Raw genomic sequence first — 12,662 nt, forward strand, 5'->3', positions numbered from 1 at the left:
CAAACATCTTTCGGGCCTTTTTAGCACAAGCACATATGGCATTTCCCGATGGAGTTACAAGCACGGGTTGGTGGAATACCATTGGAAATAAAGTTTACATCCCGAAGTCTGCACAGGAAGAGAGCATCCGATCCCCAACTCACCGCCTCATTCACCGCCTTATTTCCTCCAGCATCAATCAAAGAAAAGATGATGACAAGGTTTCCAATCTTTATGTCTTCTATTTATGGAGTATAATTACACCCGGCGTCTTTTGCAACATCCCTTGGTGTATAGCTTCATACCTTTCGGAGGGTGCGGTCAAGGATCGCAAAACCTCCCGTATTAATGGTGGGATGTTTGTAACCCGATTGGCTAACTCATTCGGGTTGATGAACCGCGGTGCATGGAACTTCATGACATTGATCCCGACACCTCCGTTCAATCCCATTCTTTTCCGAAGAGCACGGATTATTGAAGACTATGGTGGTGGCCATTATGCCATCCCAAATGATGACCTCGTTGTTGGTCCCGAAGCACCGGGAAGGAGGGTAAGATCAAGAAGAGAGCGGGATGTGGAGGACGAGCCGCCAGAGATTCCGGTCGAAAATGAAGACGTACCAATGGATTGGTACAATGTGGAGATGAGGCGGATGCAGGATCAAATGGCGAGGGGGCTAAACTTTTGCAACCAATCCCATATACGACTTTTTGACCACTTCAATATCCCACATATTGATGGTGGAAATTACCCCTTTATTCCATCTTGGGATGAGGTGATTGCTGCGAGACGAAGTGGAGCCGGAGGAAGTGGAGCCGCCAATGATGATGAGGAGGACGAAGATTGATTTTTGTGTTTTAATTAAACAATTTTTATTTTTGTTTTGTTTTTATTCTTATTTGGTGTGTATGACTTGTTGGAGATTTTATTGTGTTTAATGATTGTATGCTTTAGTTATTTTTCAGGATTGGATTAGGATTGCTTGCTTAGGATGGTTTAGAGTTATAGCTTGGATGTTATCACGAGTGAAAGCGAGTCAAGGAAGTGGAACTTTAACGTCAAAGTGTCGAGTCCGGTCCTTAGGGGTATGAGCAATTGAGTCTAAACATGGGGAAGAGTTAGAGACGTTTTTAGAGGCTAAAACAGTTGCAAAATACCAAGGTTTTTTGTTCAGTGGCCTACTCGACGAGTGCACTAAGCTAACTCGACGAGTCGCCTTGTATTTCTACATATTCTGAGAAGGTGCGCTGGTACTCGACGAGTCCACTATAAGACTCGACGAGTCGTTCAAATATTATACCGACGGACTGCTGATTTGATGCTGCTACTTGTCCCACTTGCTCACTTATTCTTCCATATCCATTCTTGAAGATCTTACACTGATTTCCGCGTATTTGGAGCGACCCACACGAGACGAGACACCCAAGGCATGGATGAGATGTTACCATGTCTAAAGTTGATTGAAGTTGGAGCTTAAATGAGAGTGATCAGCCTATCCACTGCTATCCCAGGGGAGTTTGTTCCAATTCCCTCTTTAGTTTCTTTTTATGTTTTTATGCATCATATGCAATGAGGGCATTGCATCACATAAGTGTGGGGTAGGGGGTTGGTTACATAATAGTCAATTTTAAAAAAAAAATTGCATACCAAAAGTATTATTTAGGACTTAATTAGAAAACTTTGGTAAAAAAAAAATTAGGATTCGATGTTAGGATTGTGTTAATAATTGCATGATAACCCAAATGTTTAGTTGAGTCTATATACGTTCTAGTGCATTTGTGGCTTCCTTATTCTAGTGAAATCATGAGACAAAAACACGACCTTGCTCAGCTTGAGGGATGCAATATGTTTAGCAGCCTAAACCTGAAATGTATCCAGGAAAATTTTTATTATTAGCCAATAAAGGTTGAGATTGAGCGCCCCTGCTTAAGCATGTAGGTTTTGAGTGAAAAAAAAAGTGAGTTACATGTTAAAAAAAAAGAGAGAGAATTACAAGAAAAGTTGTAAGAATTTTGTAGCAAATGAAGTGAAGATCTACAGATCAAAATTCCAAGAAATCCAAAAAAGTTGAAGATGCCAAAAGTTAATACAAGTTGGTGAATTCAAAGATATCAAAGATCAAATTATCAAGAAAGTGAAGAATTCAAAAAATTTCATAGTGGTATCGAAAAATTGTAATTTTCTAGAATATGTATGCTTGGGTTGCTCAATTAAAAATACCTTGAGGGTAAAGAGGTTTTCTGCGGATGGATTCGGAGGGTTGCATAAAATGAGCATAGTTCGGGGTGAGTGGGAAAGTGTTTATGAGGATTGTGAGTATTTGGAATATGGGGGGTTCTTTAGGAAAAATTTTAGACACAAATGCATGCGTTGCGGTCTTGGCATAATGGCTGGGTTAGATTGGAGTTGTTATACATAATTCTAATGTGTTAAAATTCAGTTTTGCTTGAGGGCAAGCAAAAGATAAGTGTGGGGTATTTTGATATGTGCATATTTAGTGTGTATTTAGTATAGTTTTTTATTCATATATTAGCTAAATTATCGCATATTATGGACAAAAGGTACTTAAAAGTGTTAAATTATGTTTTTCAGTCCAAATATGAAGCTCGGAAGCAAAAGGAAGCAAGAGAAGCAGTTAGGAGCTCGAGAGTGGAATGAAGAAGGAAAAACACTAAAAAAAGCTTCTACTCGTCGAGTCAGATAGCTACTCGACGAGTCCGGTCGAGGAATCAGAAGGATAATGACTCGGGATCCCAGATAGTTATCGCAATACGGGGAATGTGAGAGGGACTCGACGAGTCACCACTTGACTCAACGAGTCGGATCGCTTATTTATAGATAATTCCACAGATCGATGATAGGGAGTTCTGGGACGATTCAGAAGTATCTTGCTACGATTGAGAAGCCTGAAAAACCCTAGAAGATGAAGAAGGAAGCTAGAATTCAATTCTGGAGAGTAATTAAGGCAAAATTTCATCATTCCATTTATTCTTTTGTTTATTCATCATGACTAAGCAATTTGACTTTGATTGTTTGCTGTTATTTACTTTAATTATGAGCTAAAACCTTTAGACTTCTGTTTGGGGATACAAAGTTGACAATATGGTTTGATTGATTGGTAGGATTAATTCTAAGTTGGTGAATTTTTGTTATTTTAGCTTGCTAAAGAACCTTGTATGTGAATAATAATTAATTTTCTGTTAATAGGAAGATAATTGATTAGCATGAACATATATTGATTATTGTCCTCATATGATATATTGTGACCACATAGTTATATGTCTAGGATTAATGCATATGAAACTAGAATTAATATGAAAATTGAGTAAATTCATGTGCAAGCTTGTAAGATGACTATCAAACAAGAGGTTAATAAAAAAAGACTAAATTAGTTAACTATTGCAAGTCTAACTTAACCCGAATAATTAATCTAGTAAATATAATTAAATTAAGCAATTGGCCACTGTTTGAGTTAGTTTATTTGCTAAGGATTAGGGTAGTGAACATGAACCTAATCACTTGAATCGGTAACCAACGAAAGAATTAATCCATTGCACTATTACCTTGAAAATCAACCATAGAGTTAACCATGTTGAACTAAACAGAAGTTCCTTTCCAATTATTGAATCTAGTTAAATCGTTAATTTCTAGCTTTAAATTAGTAATAATTAGTAAGTTTCTAGTCTTGTAAAACTAGAGAACAACCCCTGCTTTTTAATTAACTTAGATTAAATTAGTTTTTAGTTTAAATTGTCGTTCCCTGTGTTCGATACCCTGCTTATTTAGCTATACCACAATTGATAGGTTCACTGCCTTTTGTGTGTTATTCAATAATTAAAAGTAGGTTTAAAACTAGTGGATTTTACACACATCAACATACAATACTCTAGTACATACATTACGTATGCAAGTATACAATAACATAATTGTGAACCATTGTTCGAGGCATGGTATCACTGTCATGGCTCGATTTGTATCCCGAGTCTTCTGAAGGGAGAGCGCGAATTTATGTATAGATCTATACTGGACTGACTATCCTACACCTTGCAGTTCGCTACAGTGGGACTTGCAAGTCTATGGGTGCCAAATGTCATTTCTTTTGACGTCTTTCATCGTCGTATTATTAGTCGAAAGTATCACGCAACCATTTCTTATTATATCTTAAATAACAGTTGGTTTAAGGTAGTTAGTACAGCAGTAGTTATTATAACACAACACTACAGTACTTTATTATCTCCCCATTGCATTCACATTGTGATCTTCTCACATAAACGATAATGTAAAAACTATATTTTTGGTTAATGATAGTCACACTTGGGAAAATACACACTCTTACAAGAAAAAAACATACAGAAAATTTGATGACTTGGTAGAAGGGTACGTTTAGTAGAAAATATAGGATTTTCTAGGAGATACAAACATTTACTACAAACATTTACAAACTTACACATCAAACACTTAGAAAGATTTTCATACAAACAATGACACTAAAATTCTTATGAACTCACCAACTTTAAAGCTGATAAAATCTTTCAAAATAACTTGTATTCTCAGGTCATCAGTAGACAGGTACTGATGCCAGGTTTTGAGAAGATGGAGCTTGTGCAAGACTCATCTCTTATTTTGATTTACATTTTTGGTGTCTTATAAACTTCATAGAACACACTTGTATTAAATTATATTATGAATACAATGGATGATGTTAGTGCTTGTTCACTACTATGCTTTGTTGTGATACTATACATGATGTCCTCCACCCCAGAATTGCAAAACCTATTACGAATTTGACCCAGAAGGGCGTGGCCTTTGACTGGAAAGAGAAGAAAGAGAAAGCGTTCCAAATGCTGAAACAAGCCTTATGCACCGCATCGATACTATCCCTCTCGGAAGGAATAAAAGACTTCATAGTCTACTGTGATGCATCAAATCAAGGGCTCAGTTGTGTTCTAATGCAAATAGATAAGGTCATTGCCTACGCCTCAAGGCAACTGAAGACACACGAGGTCAACTACACCACACATGATCTTGAGTTAGGAGCAGTTGTCTTTACTCTGAAGATCTGGAGACACTATCTGTACGATACGAAAAGCACTATCTTTATAAACCACAAAAGCCTACAACATATATTCGACCAGAAGGAGCTCAACATGATACAACGATGGTGGGTCGAGCTACTCAGTGATTACGAATGCCAAATTCGTTATCATCCCAGGAAGGCCAACGTAGTAGCTGATGCCCTTAATCAAAAAGAATACTCTGTTCATAGAGTTAAATCATTGACTATGACTATCCATTGACACTTGACCACCCAAATTAAGGAGGCTCAGCTCGACGCTTTGAAACCTGAAAATGTGGCGAGTGAGTCCCTAAGAGGGATGGACAAGAACTTGGAAGTCAAGGGTGGCGGAGCTTTATATTTCATGGATCGGATCTGGACACCGAAACACGGTGGTTTCAGAGACTTGGTCATGACCGAGGCGCACAACACTCGATATTTCATCCACCCAGGTTTAGATAAGATGTATCTGGATCTTAAAAAGTTATACTGGTGGCCTAACATGAAAGCAAAGATTGCTACCTTCGTGAGTAAATGCCTTACTTGCGCAGAGGTTAAGGTCAAATACCAGAAACCATCGGGTTTACTTTAGCAATCGGAGATACCTGAATGGAAGTGGGAGCGGATCATTATAGACTTCATCACCAAGTTGCCCAAGACAACGGGTCGTCTCCATACCATATGGGTGATCGTTGATAGGTTAACCAAGTCCGCACACTTCCTGCCTATCAAAGAGACTGACAAGATGGAGAAACTAACAAGAACTTACATTAGGGAGATCATACAACTGCATGGTGTTCCCATATCCATTATCTCTGATAGAGATTGTAGATTCACTTCGAGGTTCTGGCAGTCGCTACAAAGTTCCCTTGGAACGAGGCTAGACATGAGTACAGCCTACCATCCGTAAACCGACGGACAAAGTGAGAGGGCTATTCAAACCTTGGAATATATGTTGCGAGCCTGTGTGATCGACTTTGGGAAGGCATGGGATACTCATTTACCCATTGTCGAGTTTTTTTACAACAATAGTTATCACACGAGCATAGAGGATGCTCCATTTGAAGCCCTATATGGCCGAAAGTGCAGATCCCCTCTGTGTTGGCTGAGGTGGGTGACACCCAGTTAGCTAAAGGACGAGTTCCTGACAGCACTCTCACAGGTCTGAAGATCATTCGGGAAAAGACAGAGAAGATCGTTCAGATTCATGAACGATTGAAAGCCTCTAGAGACCGACAAAAAAGCTACGCAGACAAAAGAAGGAAATCTTTGGAATTCCAGGTGGGAGACCAGGTTCTTTTGAAAGTTTCACCCTGGAAGGGCTTGATACGCTTCGGAAAGCATGGAAAGCTAAATCCAAGATATGTAGGGCCTTTCGAGATTCTCGCTAGAATCGGCCCAGTAGCTTACAAACTCAATCTACCCCGCGAACTCAGTAACGTACATTCTGCTTTCCACGTCTCGAACTTGAAAAAGTGCATATCGGATGAGACTCTTGTTATCCCACTCGACGAGATTGAGATCAACGAGAGCCTCAACATCGTGGAAGAACCTGTAGAGATCATGGACCGATATGTCAAGAAAACGAAACAAAGCCGTATTTCGATAGCGAAGGTTCGTTGGAACGCCAAGCGATGACCTGAATTCACTTGGGAGCGCGAGGATCAAATGAAATTGAAATATCCTCATCTTTTTACTTAGTTATTTGTAACTACTTATTTGCTTAAACTCTAATTTCGGGACGAAATTCTCTCTAACGGGGGGATGATGTGACAACCCGAAATTTCTATCTTGTACAGTCAAACAATTCAATCAAATTTAGACTTGTTTCTGCTATCATTTAGCACTGTTTAGATTCTATTTGAGTGTTCTAAGCCTAGTATCTTCAAGAATCGGGTGTTAGGGAGTATCTGCTTGAGTCCATTGTACCTTAATCAAGCCTTGAACCCATTAAGAGGAGTTTACGGCCAAACCTTCATGTTTGGGCCGTAAACTCATGAGTTTGTCCACCAAATCATGTTTAATACATGAGTTTACATCATTTTCCTCATTTCTTATACATTTCAAGGCTAGAAACCCCATTTCTCTCTCAAGTATCATAAGATCTTCATCCCGATCTTCCAAAAATGTAAGAATTCTTTGTCTTGATTGGTTGTTACATCTCTTTATCTAGTGATTATACATGATTTCATCCATGAAATCTCTTCATTTTGATAGATTTTCAAGTGTTCTTCATTTCACAAAAAACACACACTAGTGTTCTTAGACCTTAAACACCCTTACAAGCTTCTTATCAGTAAGTACATTGCTCTTAGCTTCTTATATGCTTGAATCACTTATAAAACATCAAGAAACTGAAGACACATATGGTGTTTACGTCCAAGGCAATCACCTTGGGTGGTAAACACTAATAAGTGGTGCATTTGTGCCACCACTCCTTTGTAAGGCTTTGACTTGAACATAGGACACTTCCTAAGGACTTGTAAGACCTTGAAACACAATTTGGTACAAAATACCATGAGTTTACGGCCGTAAACTCATGGGGGTTTACCTCTGGGCCGTAAACTCATATGATACATCCATGTTGGCCGTAAACTCCAATGTAAGGCCATACTTCCCTTGGATGCAACCCTTTGGTGCTTCTAGCGCTTGAATTAAAGTGTTTTCCATGTCCTAGGGTGTCTTTACTTGCTTAATTAGTTGTTAAATCACAAATTAGATACATATATGTGTCATTATATGTTAAATAGGATCTGTGTGTGTGCTCGAGTCTTCACTTGACACTTAGCATCCTATACCACTCGTTCATCCAAACCACACACTACAGGTGAGTTCATACCCCTTAATCTACCTTGTAAATGATTTTAAATGCTTTTAGGGGGGTACAAGTTCAAACATTATAGTTATTATATCAATCACATGTGATTAATAACTCTCAAACAAATGGATTTACTATACTTTCAGTTGTTTTATCGATCAAACTACTTCAAACTGTTTATCAAACTTGTTTTACATGTTAAACTCTTTATCAAACTTGTTCTTATATGCCAAACTGCTTTTAAATCGTTTCCTAGAATGTCATCAAGTCATCAATATTTATTATCAAACTCTTCAAAAAGTTTTACAAAACTTCTTTTTAAACTTATATATATTGTCAAAACCATGTCTAGTGCATATATAGGTATATAAGTAAGGTTTGAAGGACTTAGGACTGATGACACACTATACTAACTGTTCGTTGTTTGGTTGTGGAGTTAGGGTACCCTGTTGTTTGTCCTAGTATATATATATATATATATATATATATATATATATATATGTATAAGACATAAAGCCTTTATCTCAGTTCAATACATTCAGTTATACAAACAATTCTACTAGTAAACTATAATAGGTATAGTTTAGGAAGATACTACTCATTACTTCTAGTACAATGAAGCATACAAAGATTCAGTTCATACATGATTCAATACTTACTATATGAGAAACAGAAAATACTATATGAGAAACAGGACATACTATATGAGAAACAGAACATACTATATAAGAAACAGAACATACTATATGAGAAACAAAGAGAACATACTACATACTAGACTGAGAGAACATACAATACTCTAGTACATACATTACATATACAAGTATACAATAACATATATGTGAACCATTGTTCGGGGCATGGTATCACTGTCATGGCTCGATTTGTATCACGAGTCTCCTGGAGGGAGAGCGTAAATTTGTGTATAGATCTATATTGGACTGACTATCATATACCTTGTTGTTCGCTACAGTGGGACTAGCAAGTCTACGGGTGCCAAATGTCATTTCTTCCAACGTCTTTCATCGTCGTGTTATTAGTCGAAAGTATGGTGCAACCATTTCACATTATATCCTAAATAACAATTGGTTTAAGGTAGTTAGTGTTGGAATAGTGTCTAAGGCTGCAACTATATTAGGCAAGTATTTGACCCGATTGTGCATGGTCCTTTTGGGTTGACTTCACCATAGCAACTTGATAAGATGATTTATTATGAAAGAATAAATATTATTAATATATTATGAGAATAATATAAGGAATGATAATATTTTTATTTGATTAATATAAGTCATAGATTAATTAGTATAACTTTGGTGACTTAAAGAGATTAATTAAATAAGAGGGTATAAACTGTCAATTGTTTGATAGTTGCACTTTAGGCTGTAAATCCTTAAGGGATAAGGGTTGGACGGATTCTAGGGCTTGGGATACCCTCAAAATCGTCCAAGGTTTATCTTAGGTAAGGATTTGGATTGCTTTAAGAAAGATTATCCATCTAGGGTTTAAGGGTGAAACCCTAGGAGCCTACAAGTATAAATAGACCCCTAGAGCAAGGGGAATTGGCATCTCATCTAAAGTAAAGTACCCCTGGCCGATTTCTTCCCAACCGTCTCTCTCAAATCATCTTCTTTGCTAGTTGGTGTTTGTAAGCCATTAGAGGAGTGACAATTGTGACTCTAGAGCTCCAAGACAACAAGATCAAACAAGAGATTCAAAGGTAAACTTCTAGATCTGATTTTGTATTGTTCTTATACCTAATTAGTCATTAGAAGTCTTGGATTCAAAGCATGTTTAATTAGAGAAACCTATATCCAAGCATTAGGGTTTTGCATACGCACATAGGAAAGTTCTTATGGCTAAAACCCATGAGTGGTATCAGAGCCCAGGTTGGTTTCTATTAAATTGTTGTTTGTTTGTTTGAATCTTATTTGCAAAATTCAAATTTTGTGTTTCTGATTCATGGACTCAGCGAGTCCCATAGTGGACTCGGCGAGTTGGCCTGACTCAGCGAGTCCAGAGTGGGTACTCGACGAGTCCGAGCGTTAGGAAGGGCCAAATTCGGGATTTTTTGATATTTATCTTATGGAAACTTGCCTTTATCATATTACATCAACCCTAATCCGATTTTTTGATATATATGACTATAATCTTGATCTAATTAAAGATATTTATCTATTAATAAAATATTTAATTTCCTTATGTGATAATTAATTAATTATTTTGATTAAATTGGTAATTATTTTGCATGAAATCTTAAATAAATCAAATATGGATAATTATGGAATTAATTGTTAATTAAAATTATTTGTTATTTGATCCTCCATGTTTTAAATGTTTAAAACTTGTCCTCAAGTTTTGAAATTTATGTTTTGTGATTAAAAGTTTTAATTTAGACAATTTAAATTTCAAACCCTAGATTTTTACAAGTTTAAAATACAACCCTATACTAATATAATATTACAAGATTATATATATATATATATATATATATATATATATATATATATATATATATATATATATATATATATATATATGTGTGTGTGTATAACTAAAATGCTAATCTTACCGTTAGTAGGCCTCATTCACGAAGCTGATCTATAAGTTGGGTATAAGGTTGCGGCCTATAAAATGGCGCTTAATGGGTTTACACTCACACCCACCGCTTGCTTGATCGGTGGAGGGTCGTTAGCCGAACGGGTAGGATAGGGTAACCTCATCCTCTCATTAAAAGTATAATATGAAATACAAAGTAACTACATGTTTTATAAAACTTCCCAATCTTAGTTACTTTAGGAAAAGTGAATTGATGCAATCCCATGAAATTACACTTTGCACCCTTGCTAAGAAGTTAGTGGAGCGTGTGTGGTTTACCGGCAAACTAATTGGTTCTAAGCAAAGGTGGCAAAGGGTGATTCATTGTTTATCATAGTTCGATGGAGCGTGTGTGGTTTACCGGCACATCGAATAGGTGATCGTTACAATGAAGGCACCATGTGAATTTGCATGGTAATTCACACCCGCTTTGTGATCCTCGGTATCCCAGTCACAAACTAGAGGGGCATATCGAGATTTAAACATGCCATTGAAAAGTTTCAATGAATCTCATCTAGACCTAGGAATTCTCAAATTCATTTAGAACTTAAAGTTAGGTTTTCATGGTGGAGAATTAGTGAATCGTCATTCACTTACCTTCAAATTGTTTGCATGTTAGATTACGGCATCCCTTTTCTAATATGTAAATATGTTGTTGGATCCTAGCCCTAATTTTTCTTATTGGGTGATAATTAGGGATTCATATTCTAATCTATCTTTATCCTTTCTATTTGTAGATGTCGAACGCAAACAACGCTGTTGCTAGTTCTTTCACATTGATGAGCCTTTGTCAAAAGGTCACCTTTGATGGAACGAACTTTAGCGAATAGATAAGATACATTCGCACCATTGCTCGCTATGAGGATAAGGAGTATGTCCTTGATGAGAAGCTCGAGAAAATTAACCCTGATATCGCTACTCCAGCTGAAATGACCGCTTTTGAAACTCATGAGCGTGATGCAACGAAGGTACATTGCATCATGATAGCCATTATGAACTCTGAATTCCAAAAGTCATATGAGGACATGTACCCGTACGAGATGCATCAAGACTTATTGGAGAGATACCACCAAAACGCGAGACAAGAGCGTTATGAGATTTTCACTAACATGATTTCCGCTAAGATGGGTTATGGAGAGTCTCTTACCGTGCACCTGCAAAAGATGCAAAGGTATGTCGACCGCCTTCGCAGGTTGAATGTTGACTTTGGGGAAGACTTGGCGATCAACATGGTGCTTCACTCTTTGCCTCCAAGCTATAATCAATTTAGGATGACCTACCACATGAACAAAGAGGAGGTTACCCTAAGCAAACTCCAAGGTCTCTTGAGGGTCGCTGAGAGAAACTTCAAGGACAAGTCTGCTGCACCAACTCCCAATCCACCCGCTGCTCTTGTCTTGGCTATTGGAAAAGGAAAGGGGAAGAAGAGGAAGGCTTCGTCTAAGAACTATCGTAAGGTTAAAGCCCGAGATGGTGCCTCTTCTAGTGGGACCAAAGTTGATCCTGCTAAGCTCTACCCTAACCCAAAGGAGGAAGAGTGCCACCACTGCCACAAGATAGGACATTGGAAGAGAAGCTGCCCAGAGTACCTGCAAGCCATCAAGGAAGGAAAGATCAAGCCGTCTTTCGCAGGTATATACAAAGTTATATCTAACGATTCATCGCAGGCTATTTCTTGGGTTCTTGATACCGGTTGTGGTTACCACATTTGTTCTAATGTGCAGGGACTAAGAAGAAATAGGGATGTGGAGGCTGGAAGAATAAATCTAATCATGGGGAACAGAAGATCGTCGTCTGTGACCAAGATTGGAGTGTATTTCATATGGGCTTATTTAGTCATAGAAATCATTCATTATCTTAATAATTATTGTTGATTTTATATCATTTTATGAACAAAAGATACTTAATTAGCTTAATATTTCAATTTCAGCAATAAAAGACATGCTCGGGTGAGAAAGGAAGAGGATTGAGTGATTGGAAGCTTGGATCTTGGATTTTGAAGAAAGAAGGATGTTGCTGGACAGCTTGACCCCTCATCAGTGTGTTGGCCATATCTCATGAACCGTAACTCCGATTGACGAGATTCAAAATGTTATGAAAACTACACACAATTTCGAACGACTTTCGTGTTTTGAGAAAATGTTGATTCCAAAAGAAACTCGACGAGTTTTTAGCACAAACTCGACGAGTTGGTTAGAATGTTCCAGAAGATG

Source organism: Lactuca sativa, chromosome 5 (genome assembly GCF_002870075.4).
Source record: "Lactuca sativa cultivar Salinas chromosome 5, Lsat_Salinas_v11, whole genome shotgun sequence".
NCBI lineage: Eukaryota > Viridiplantae > Streptophyta > Magnoliopsida > Asterales > Asteraceae > Lactuca > Lactuca sativa.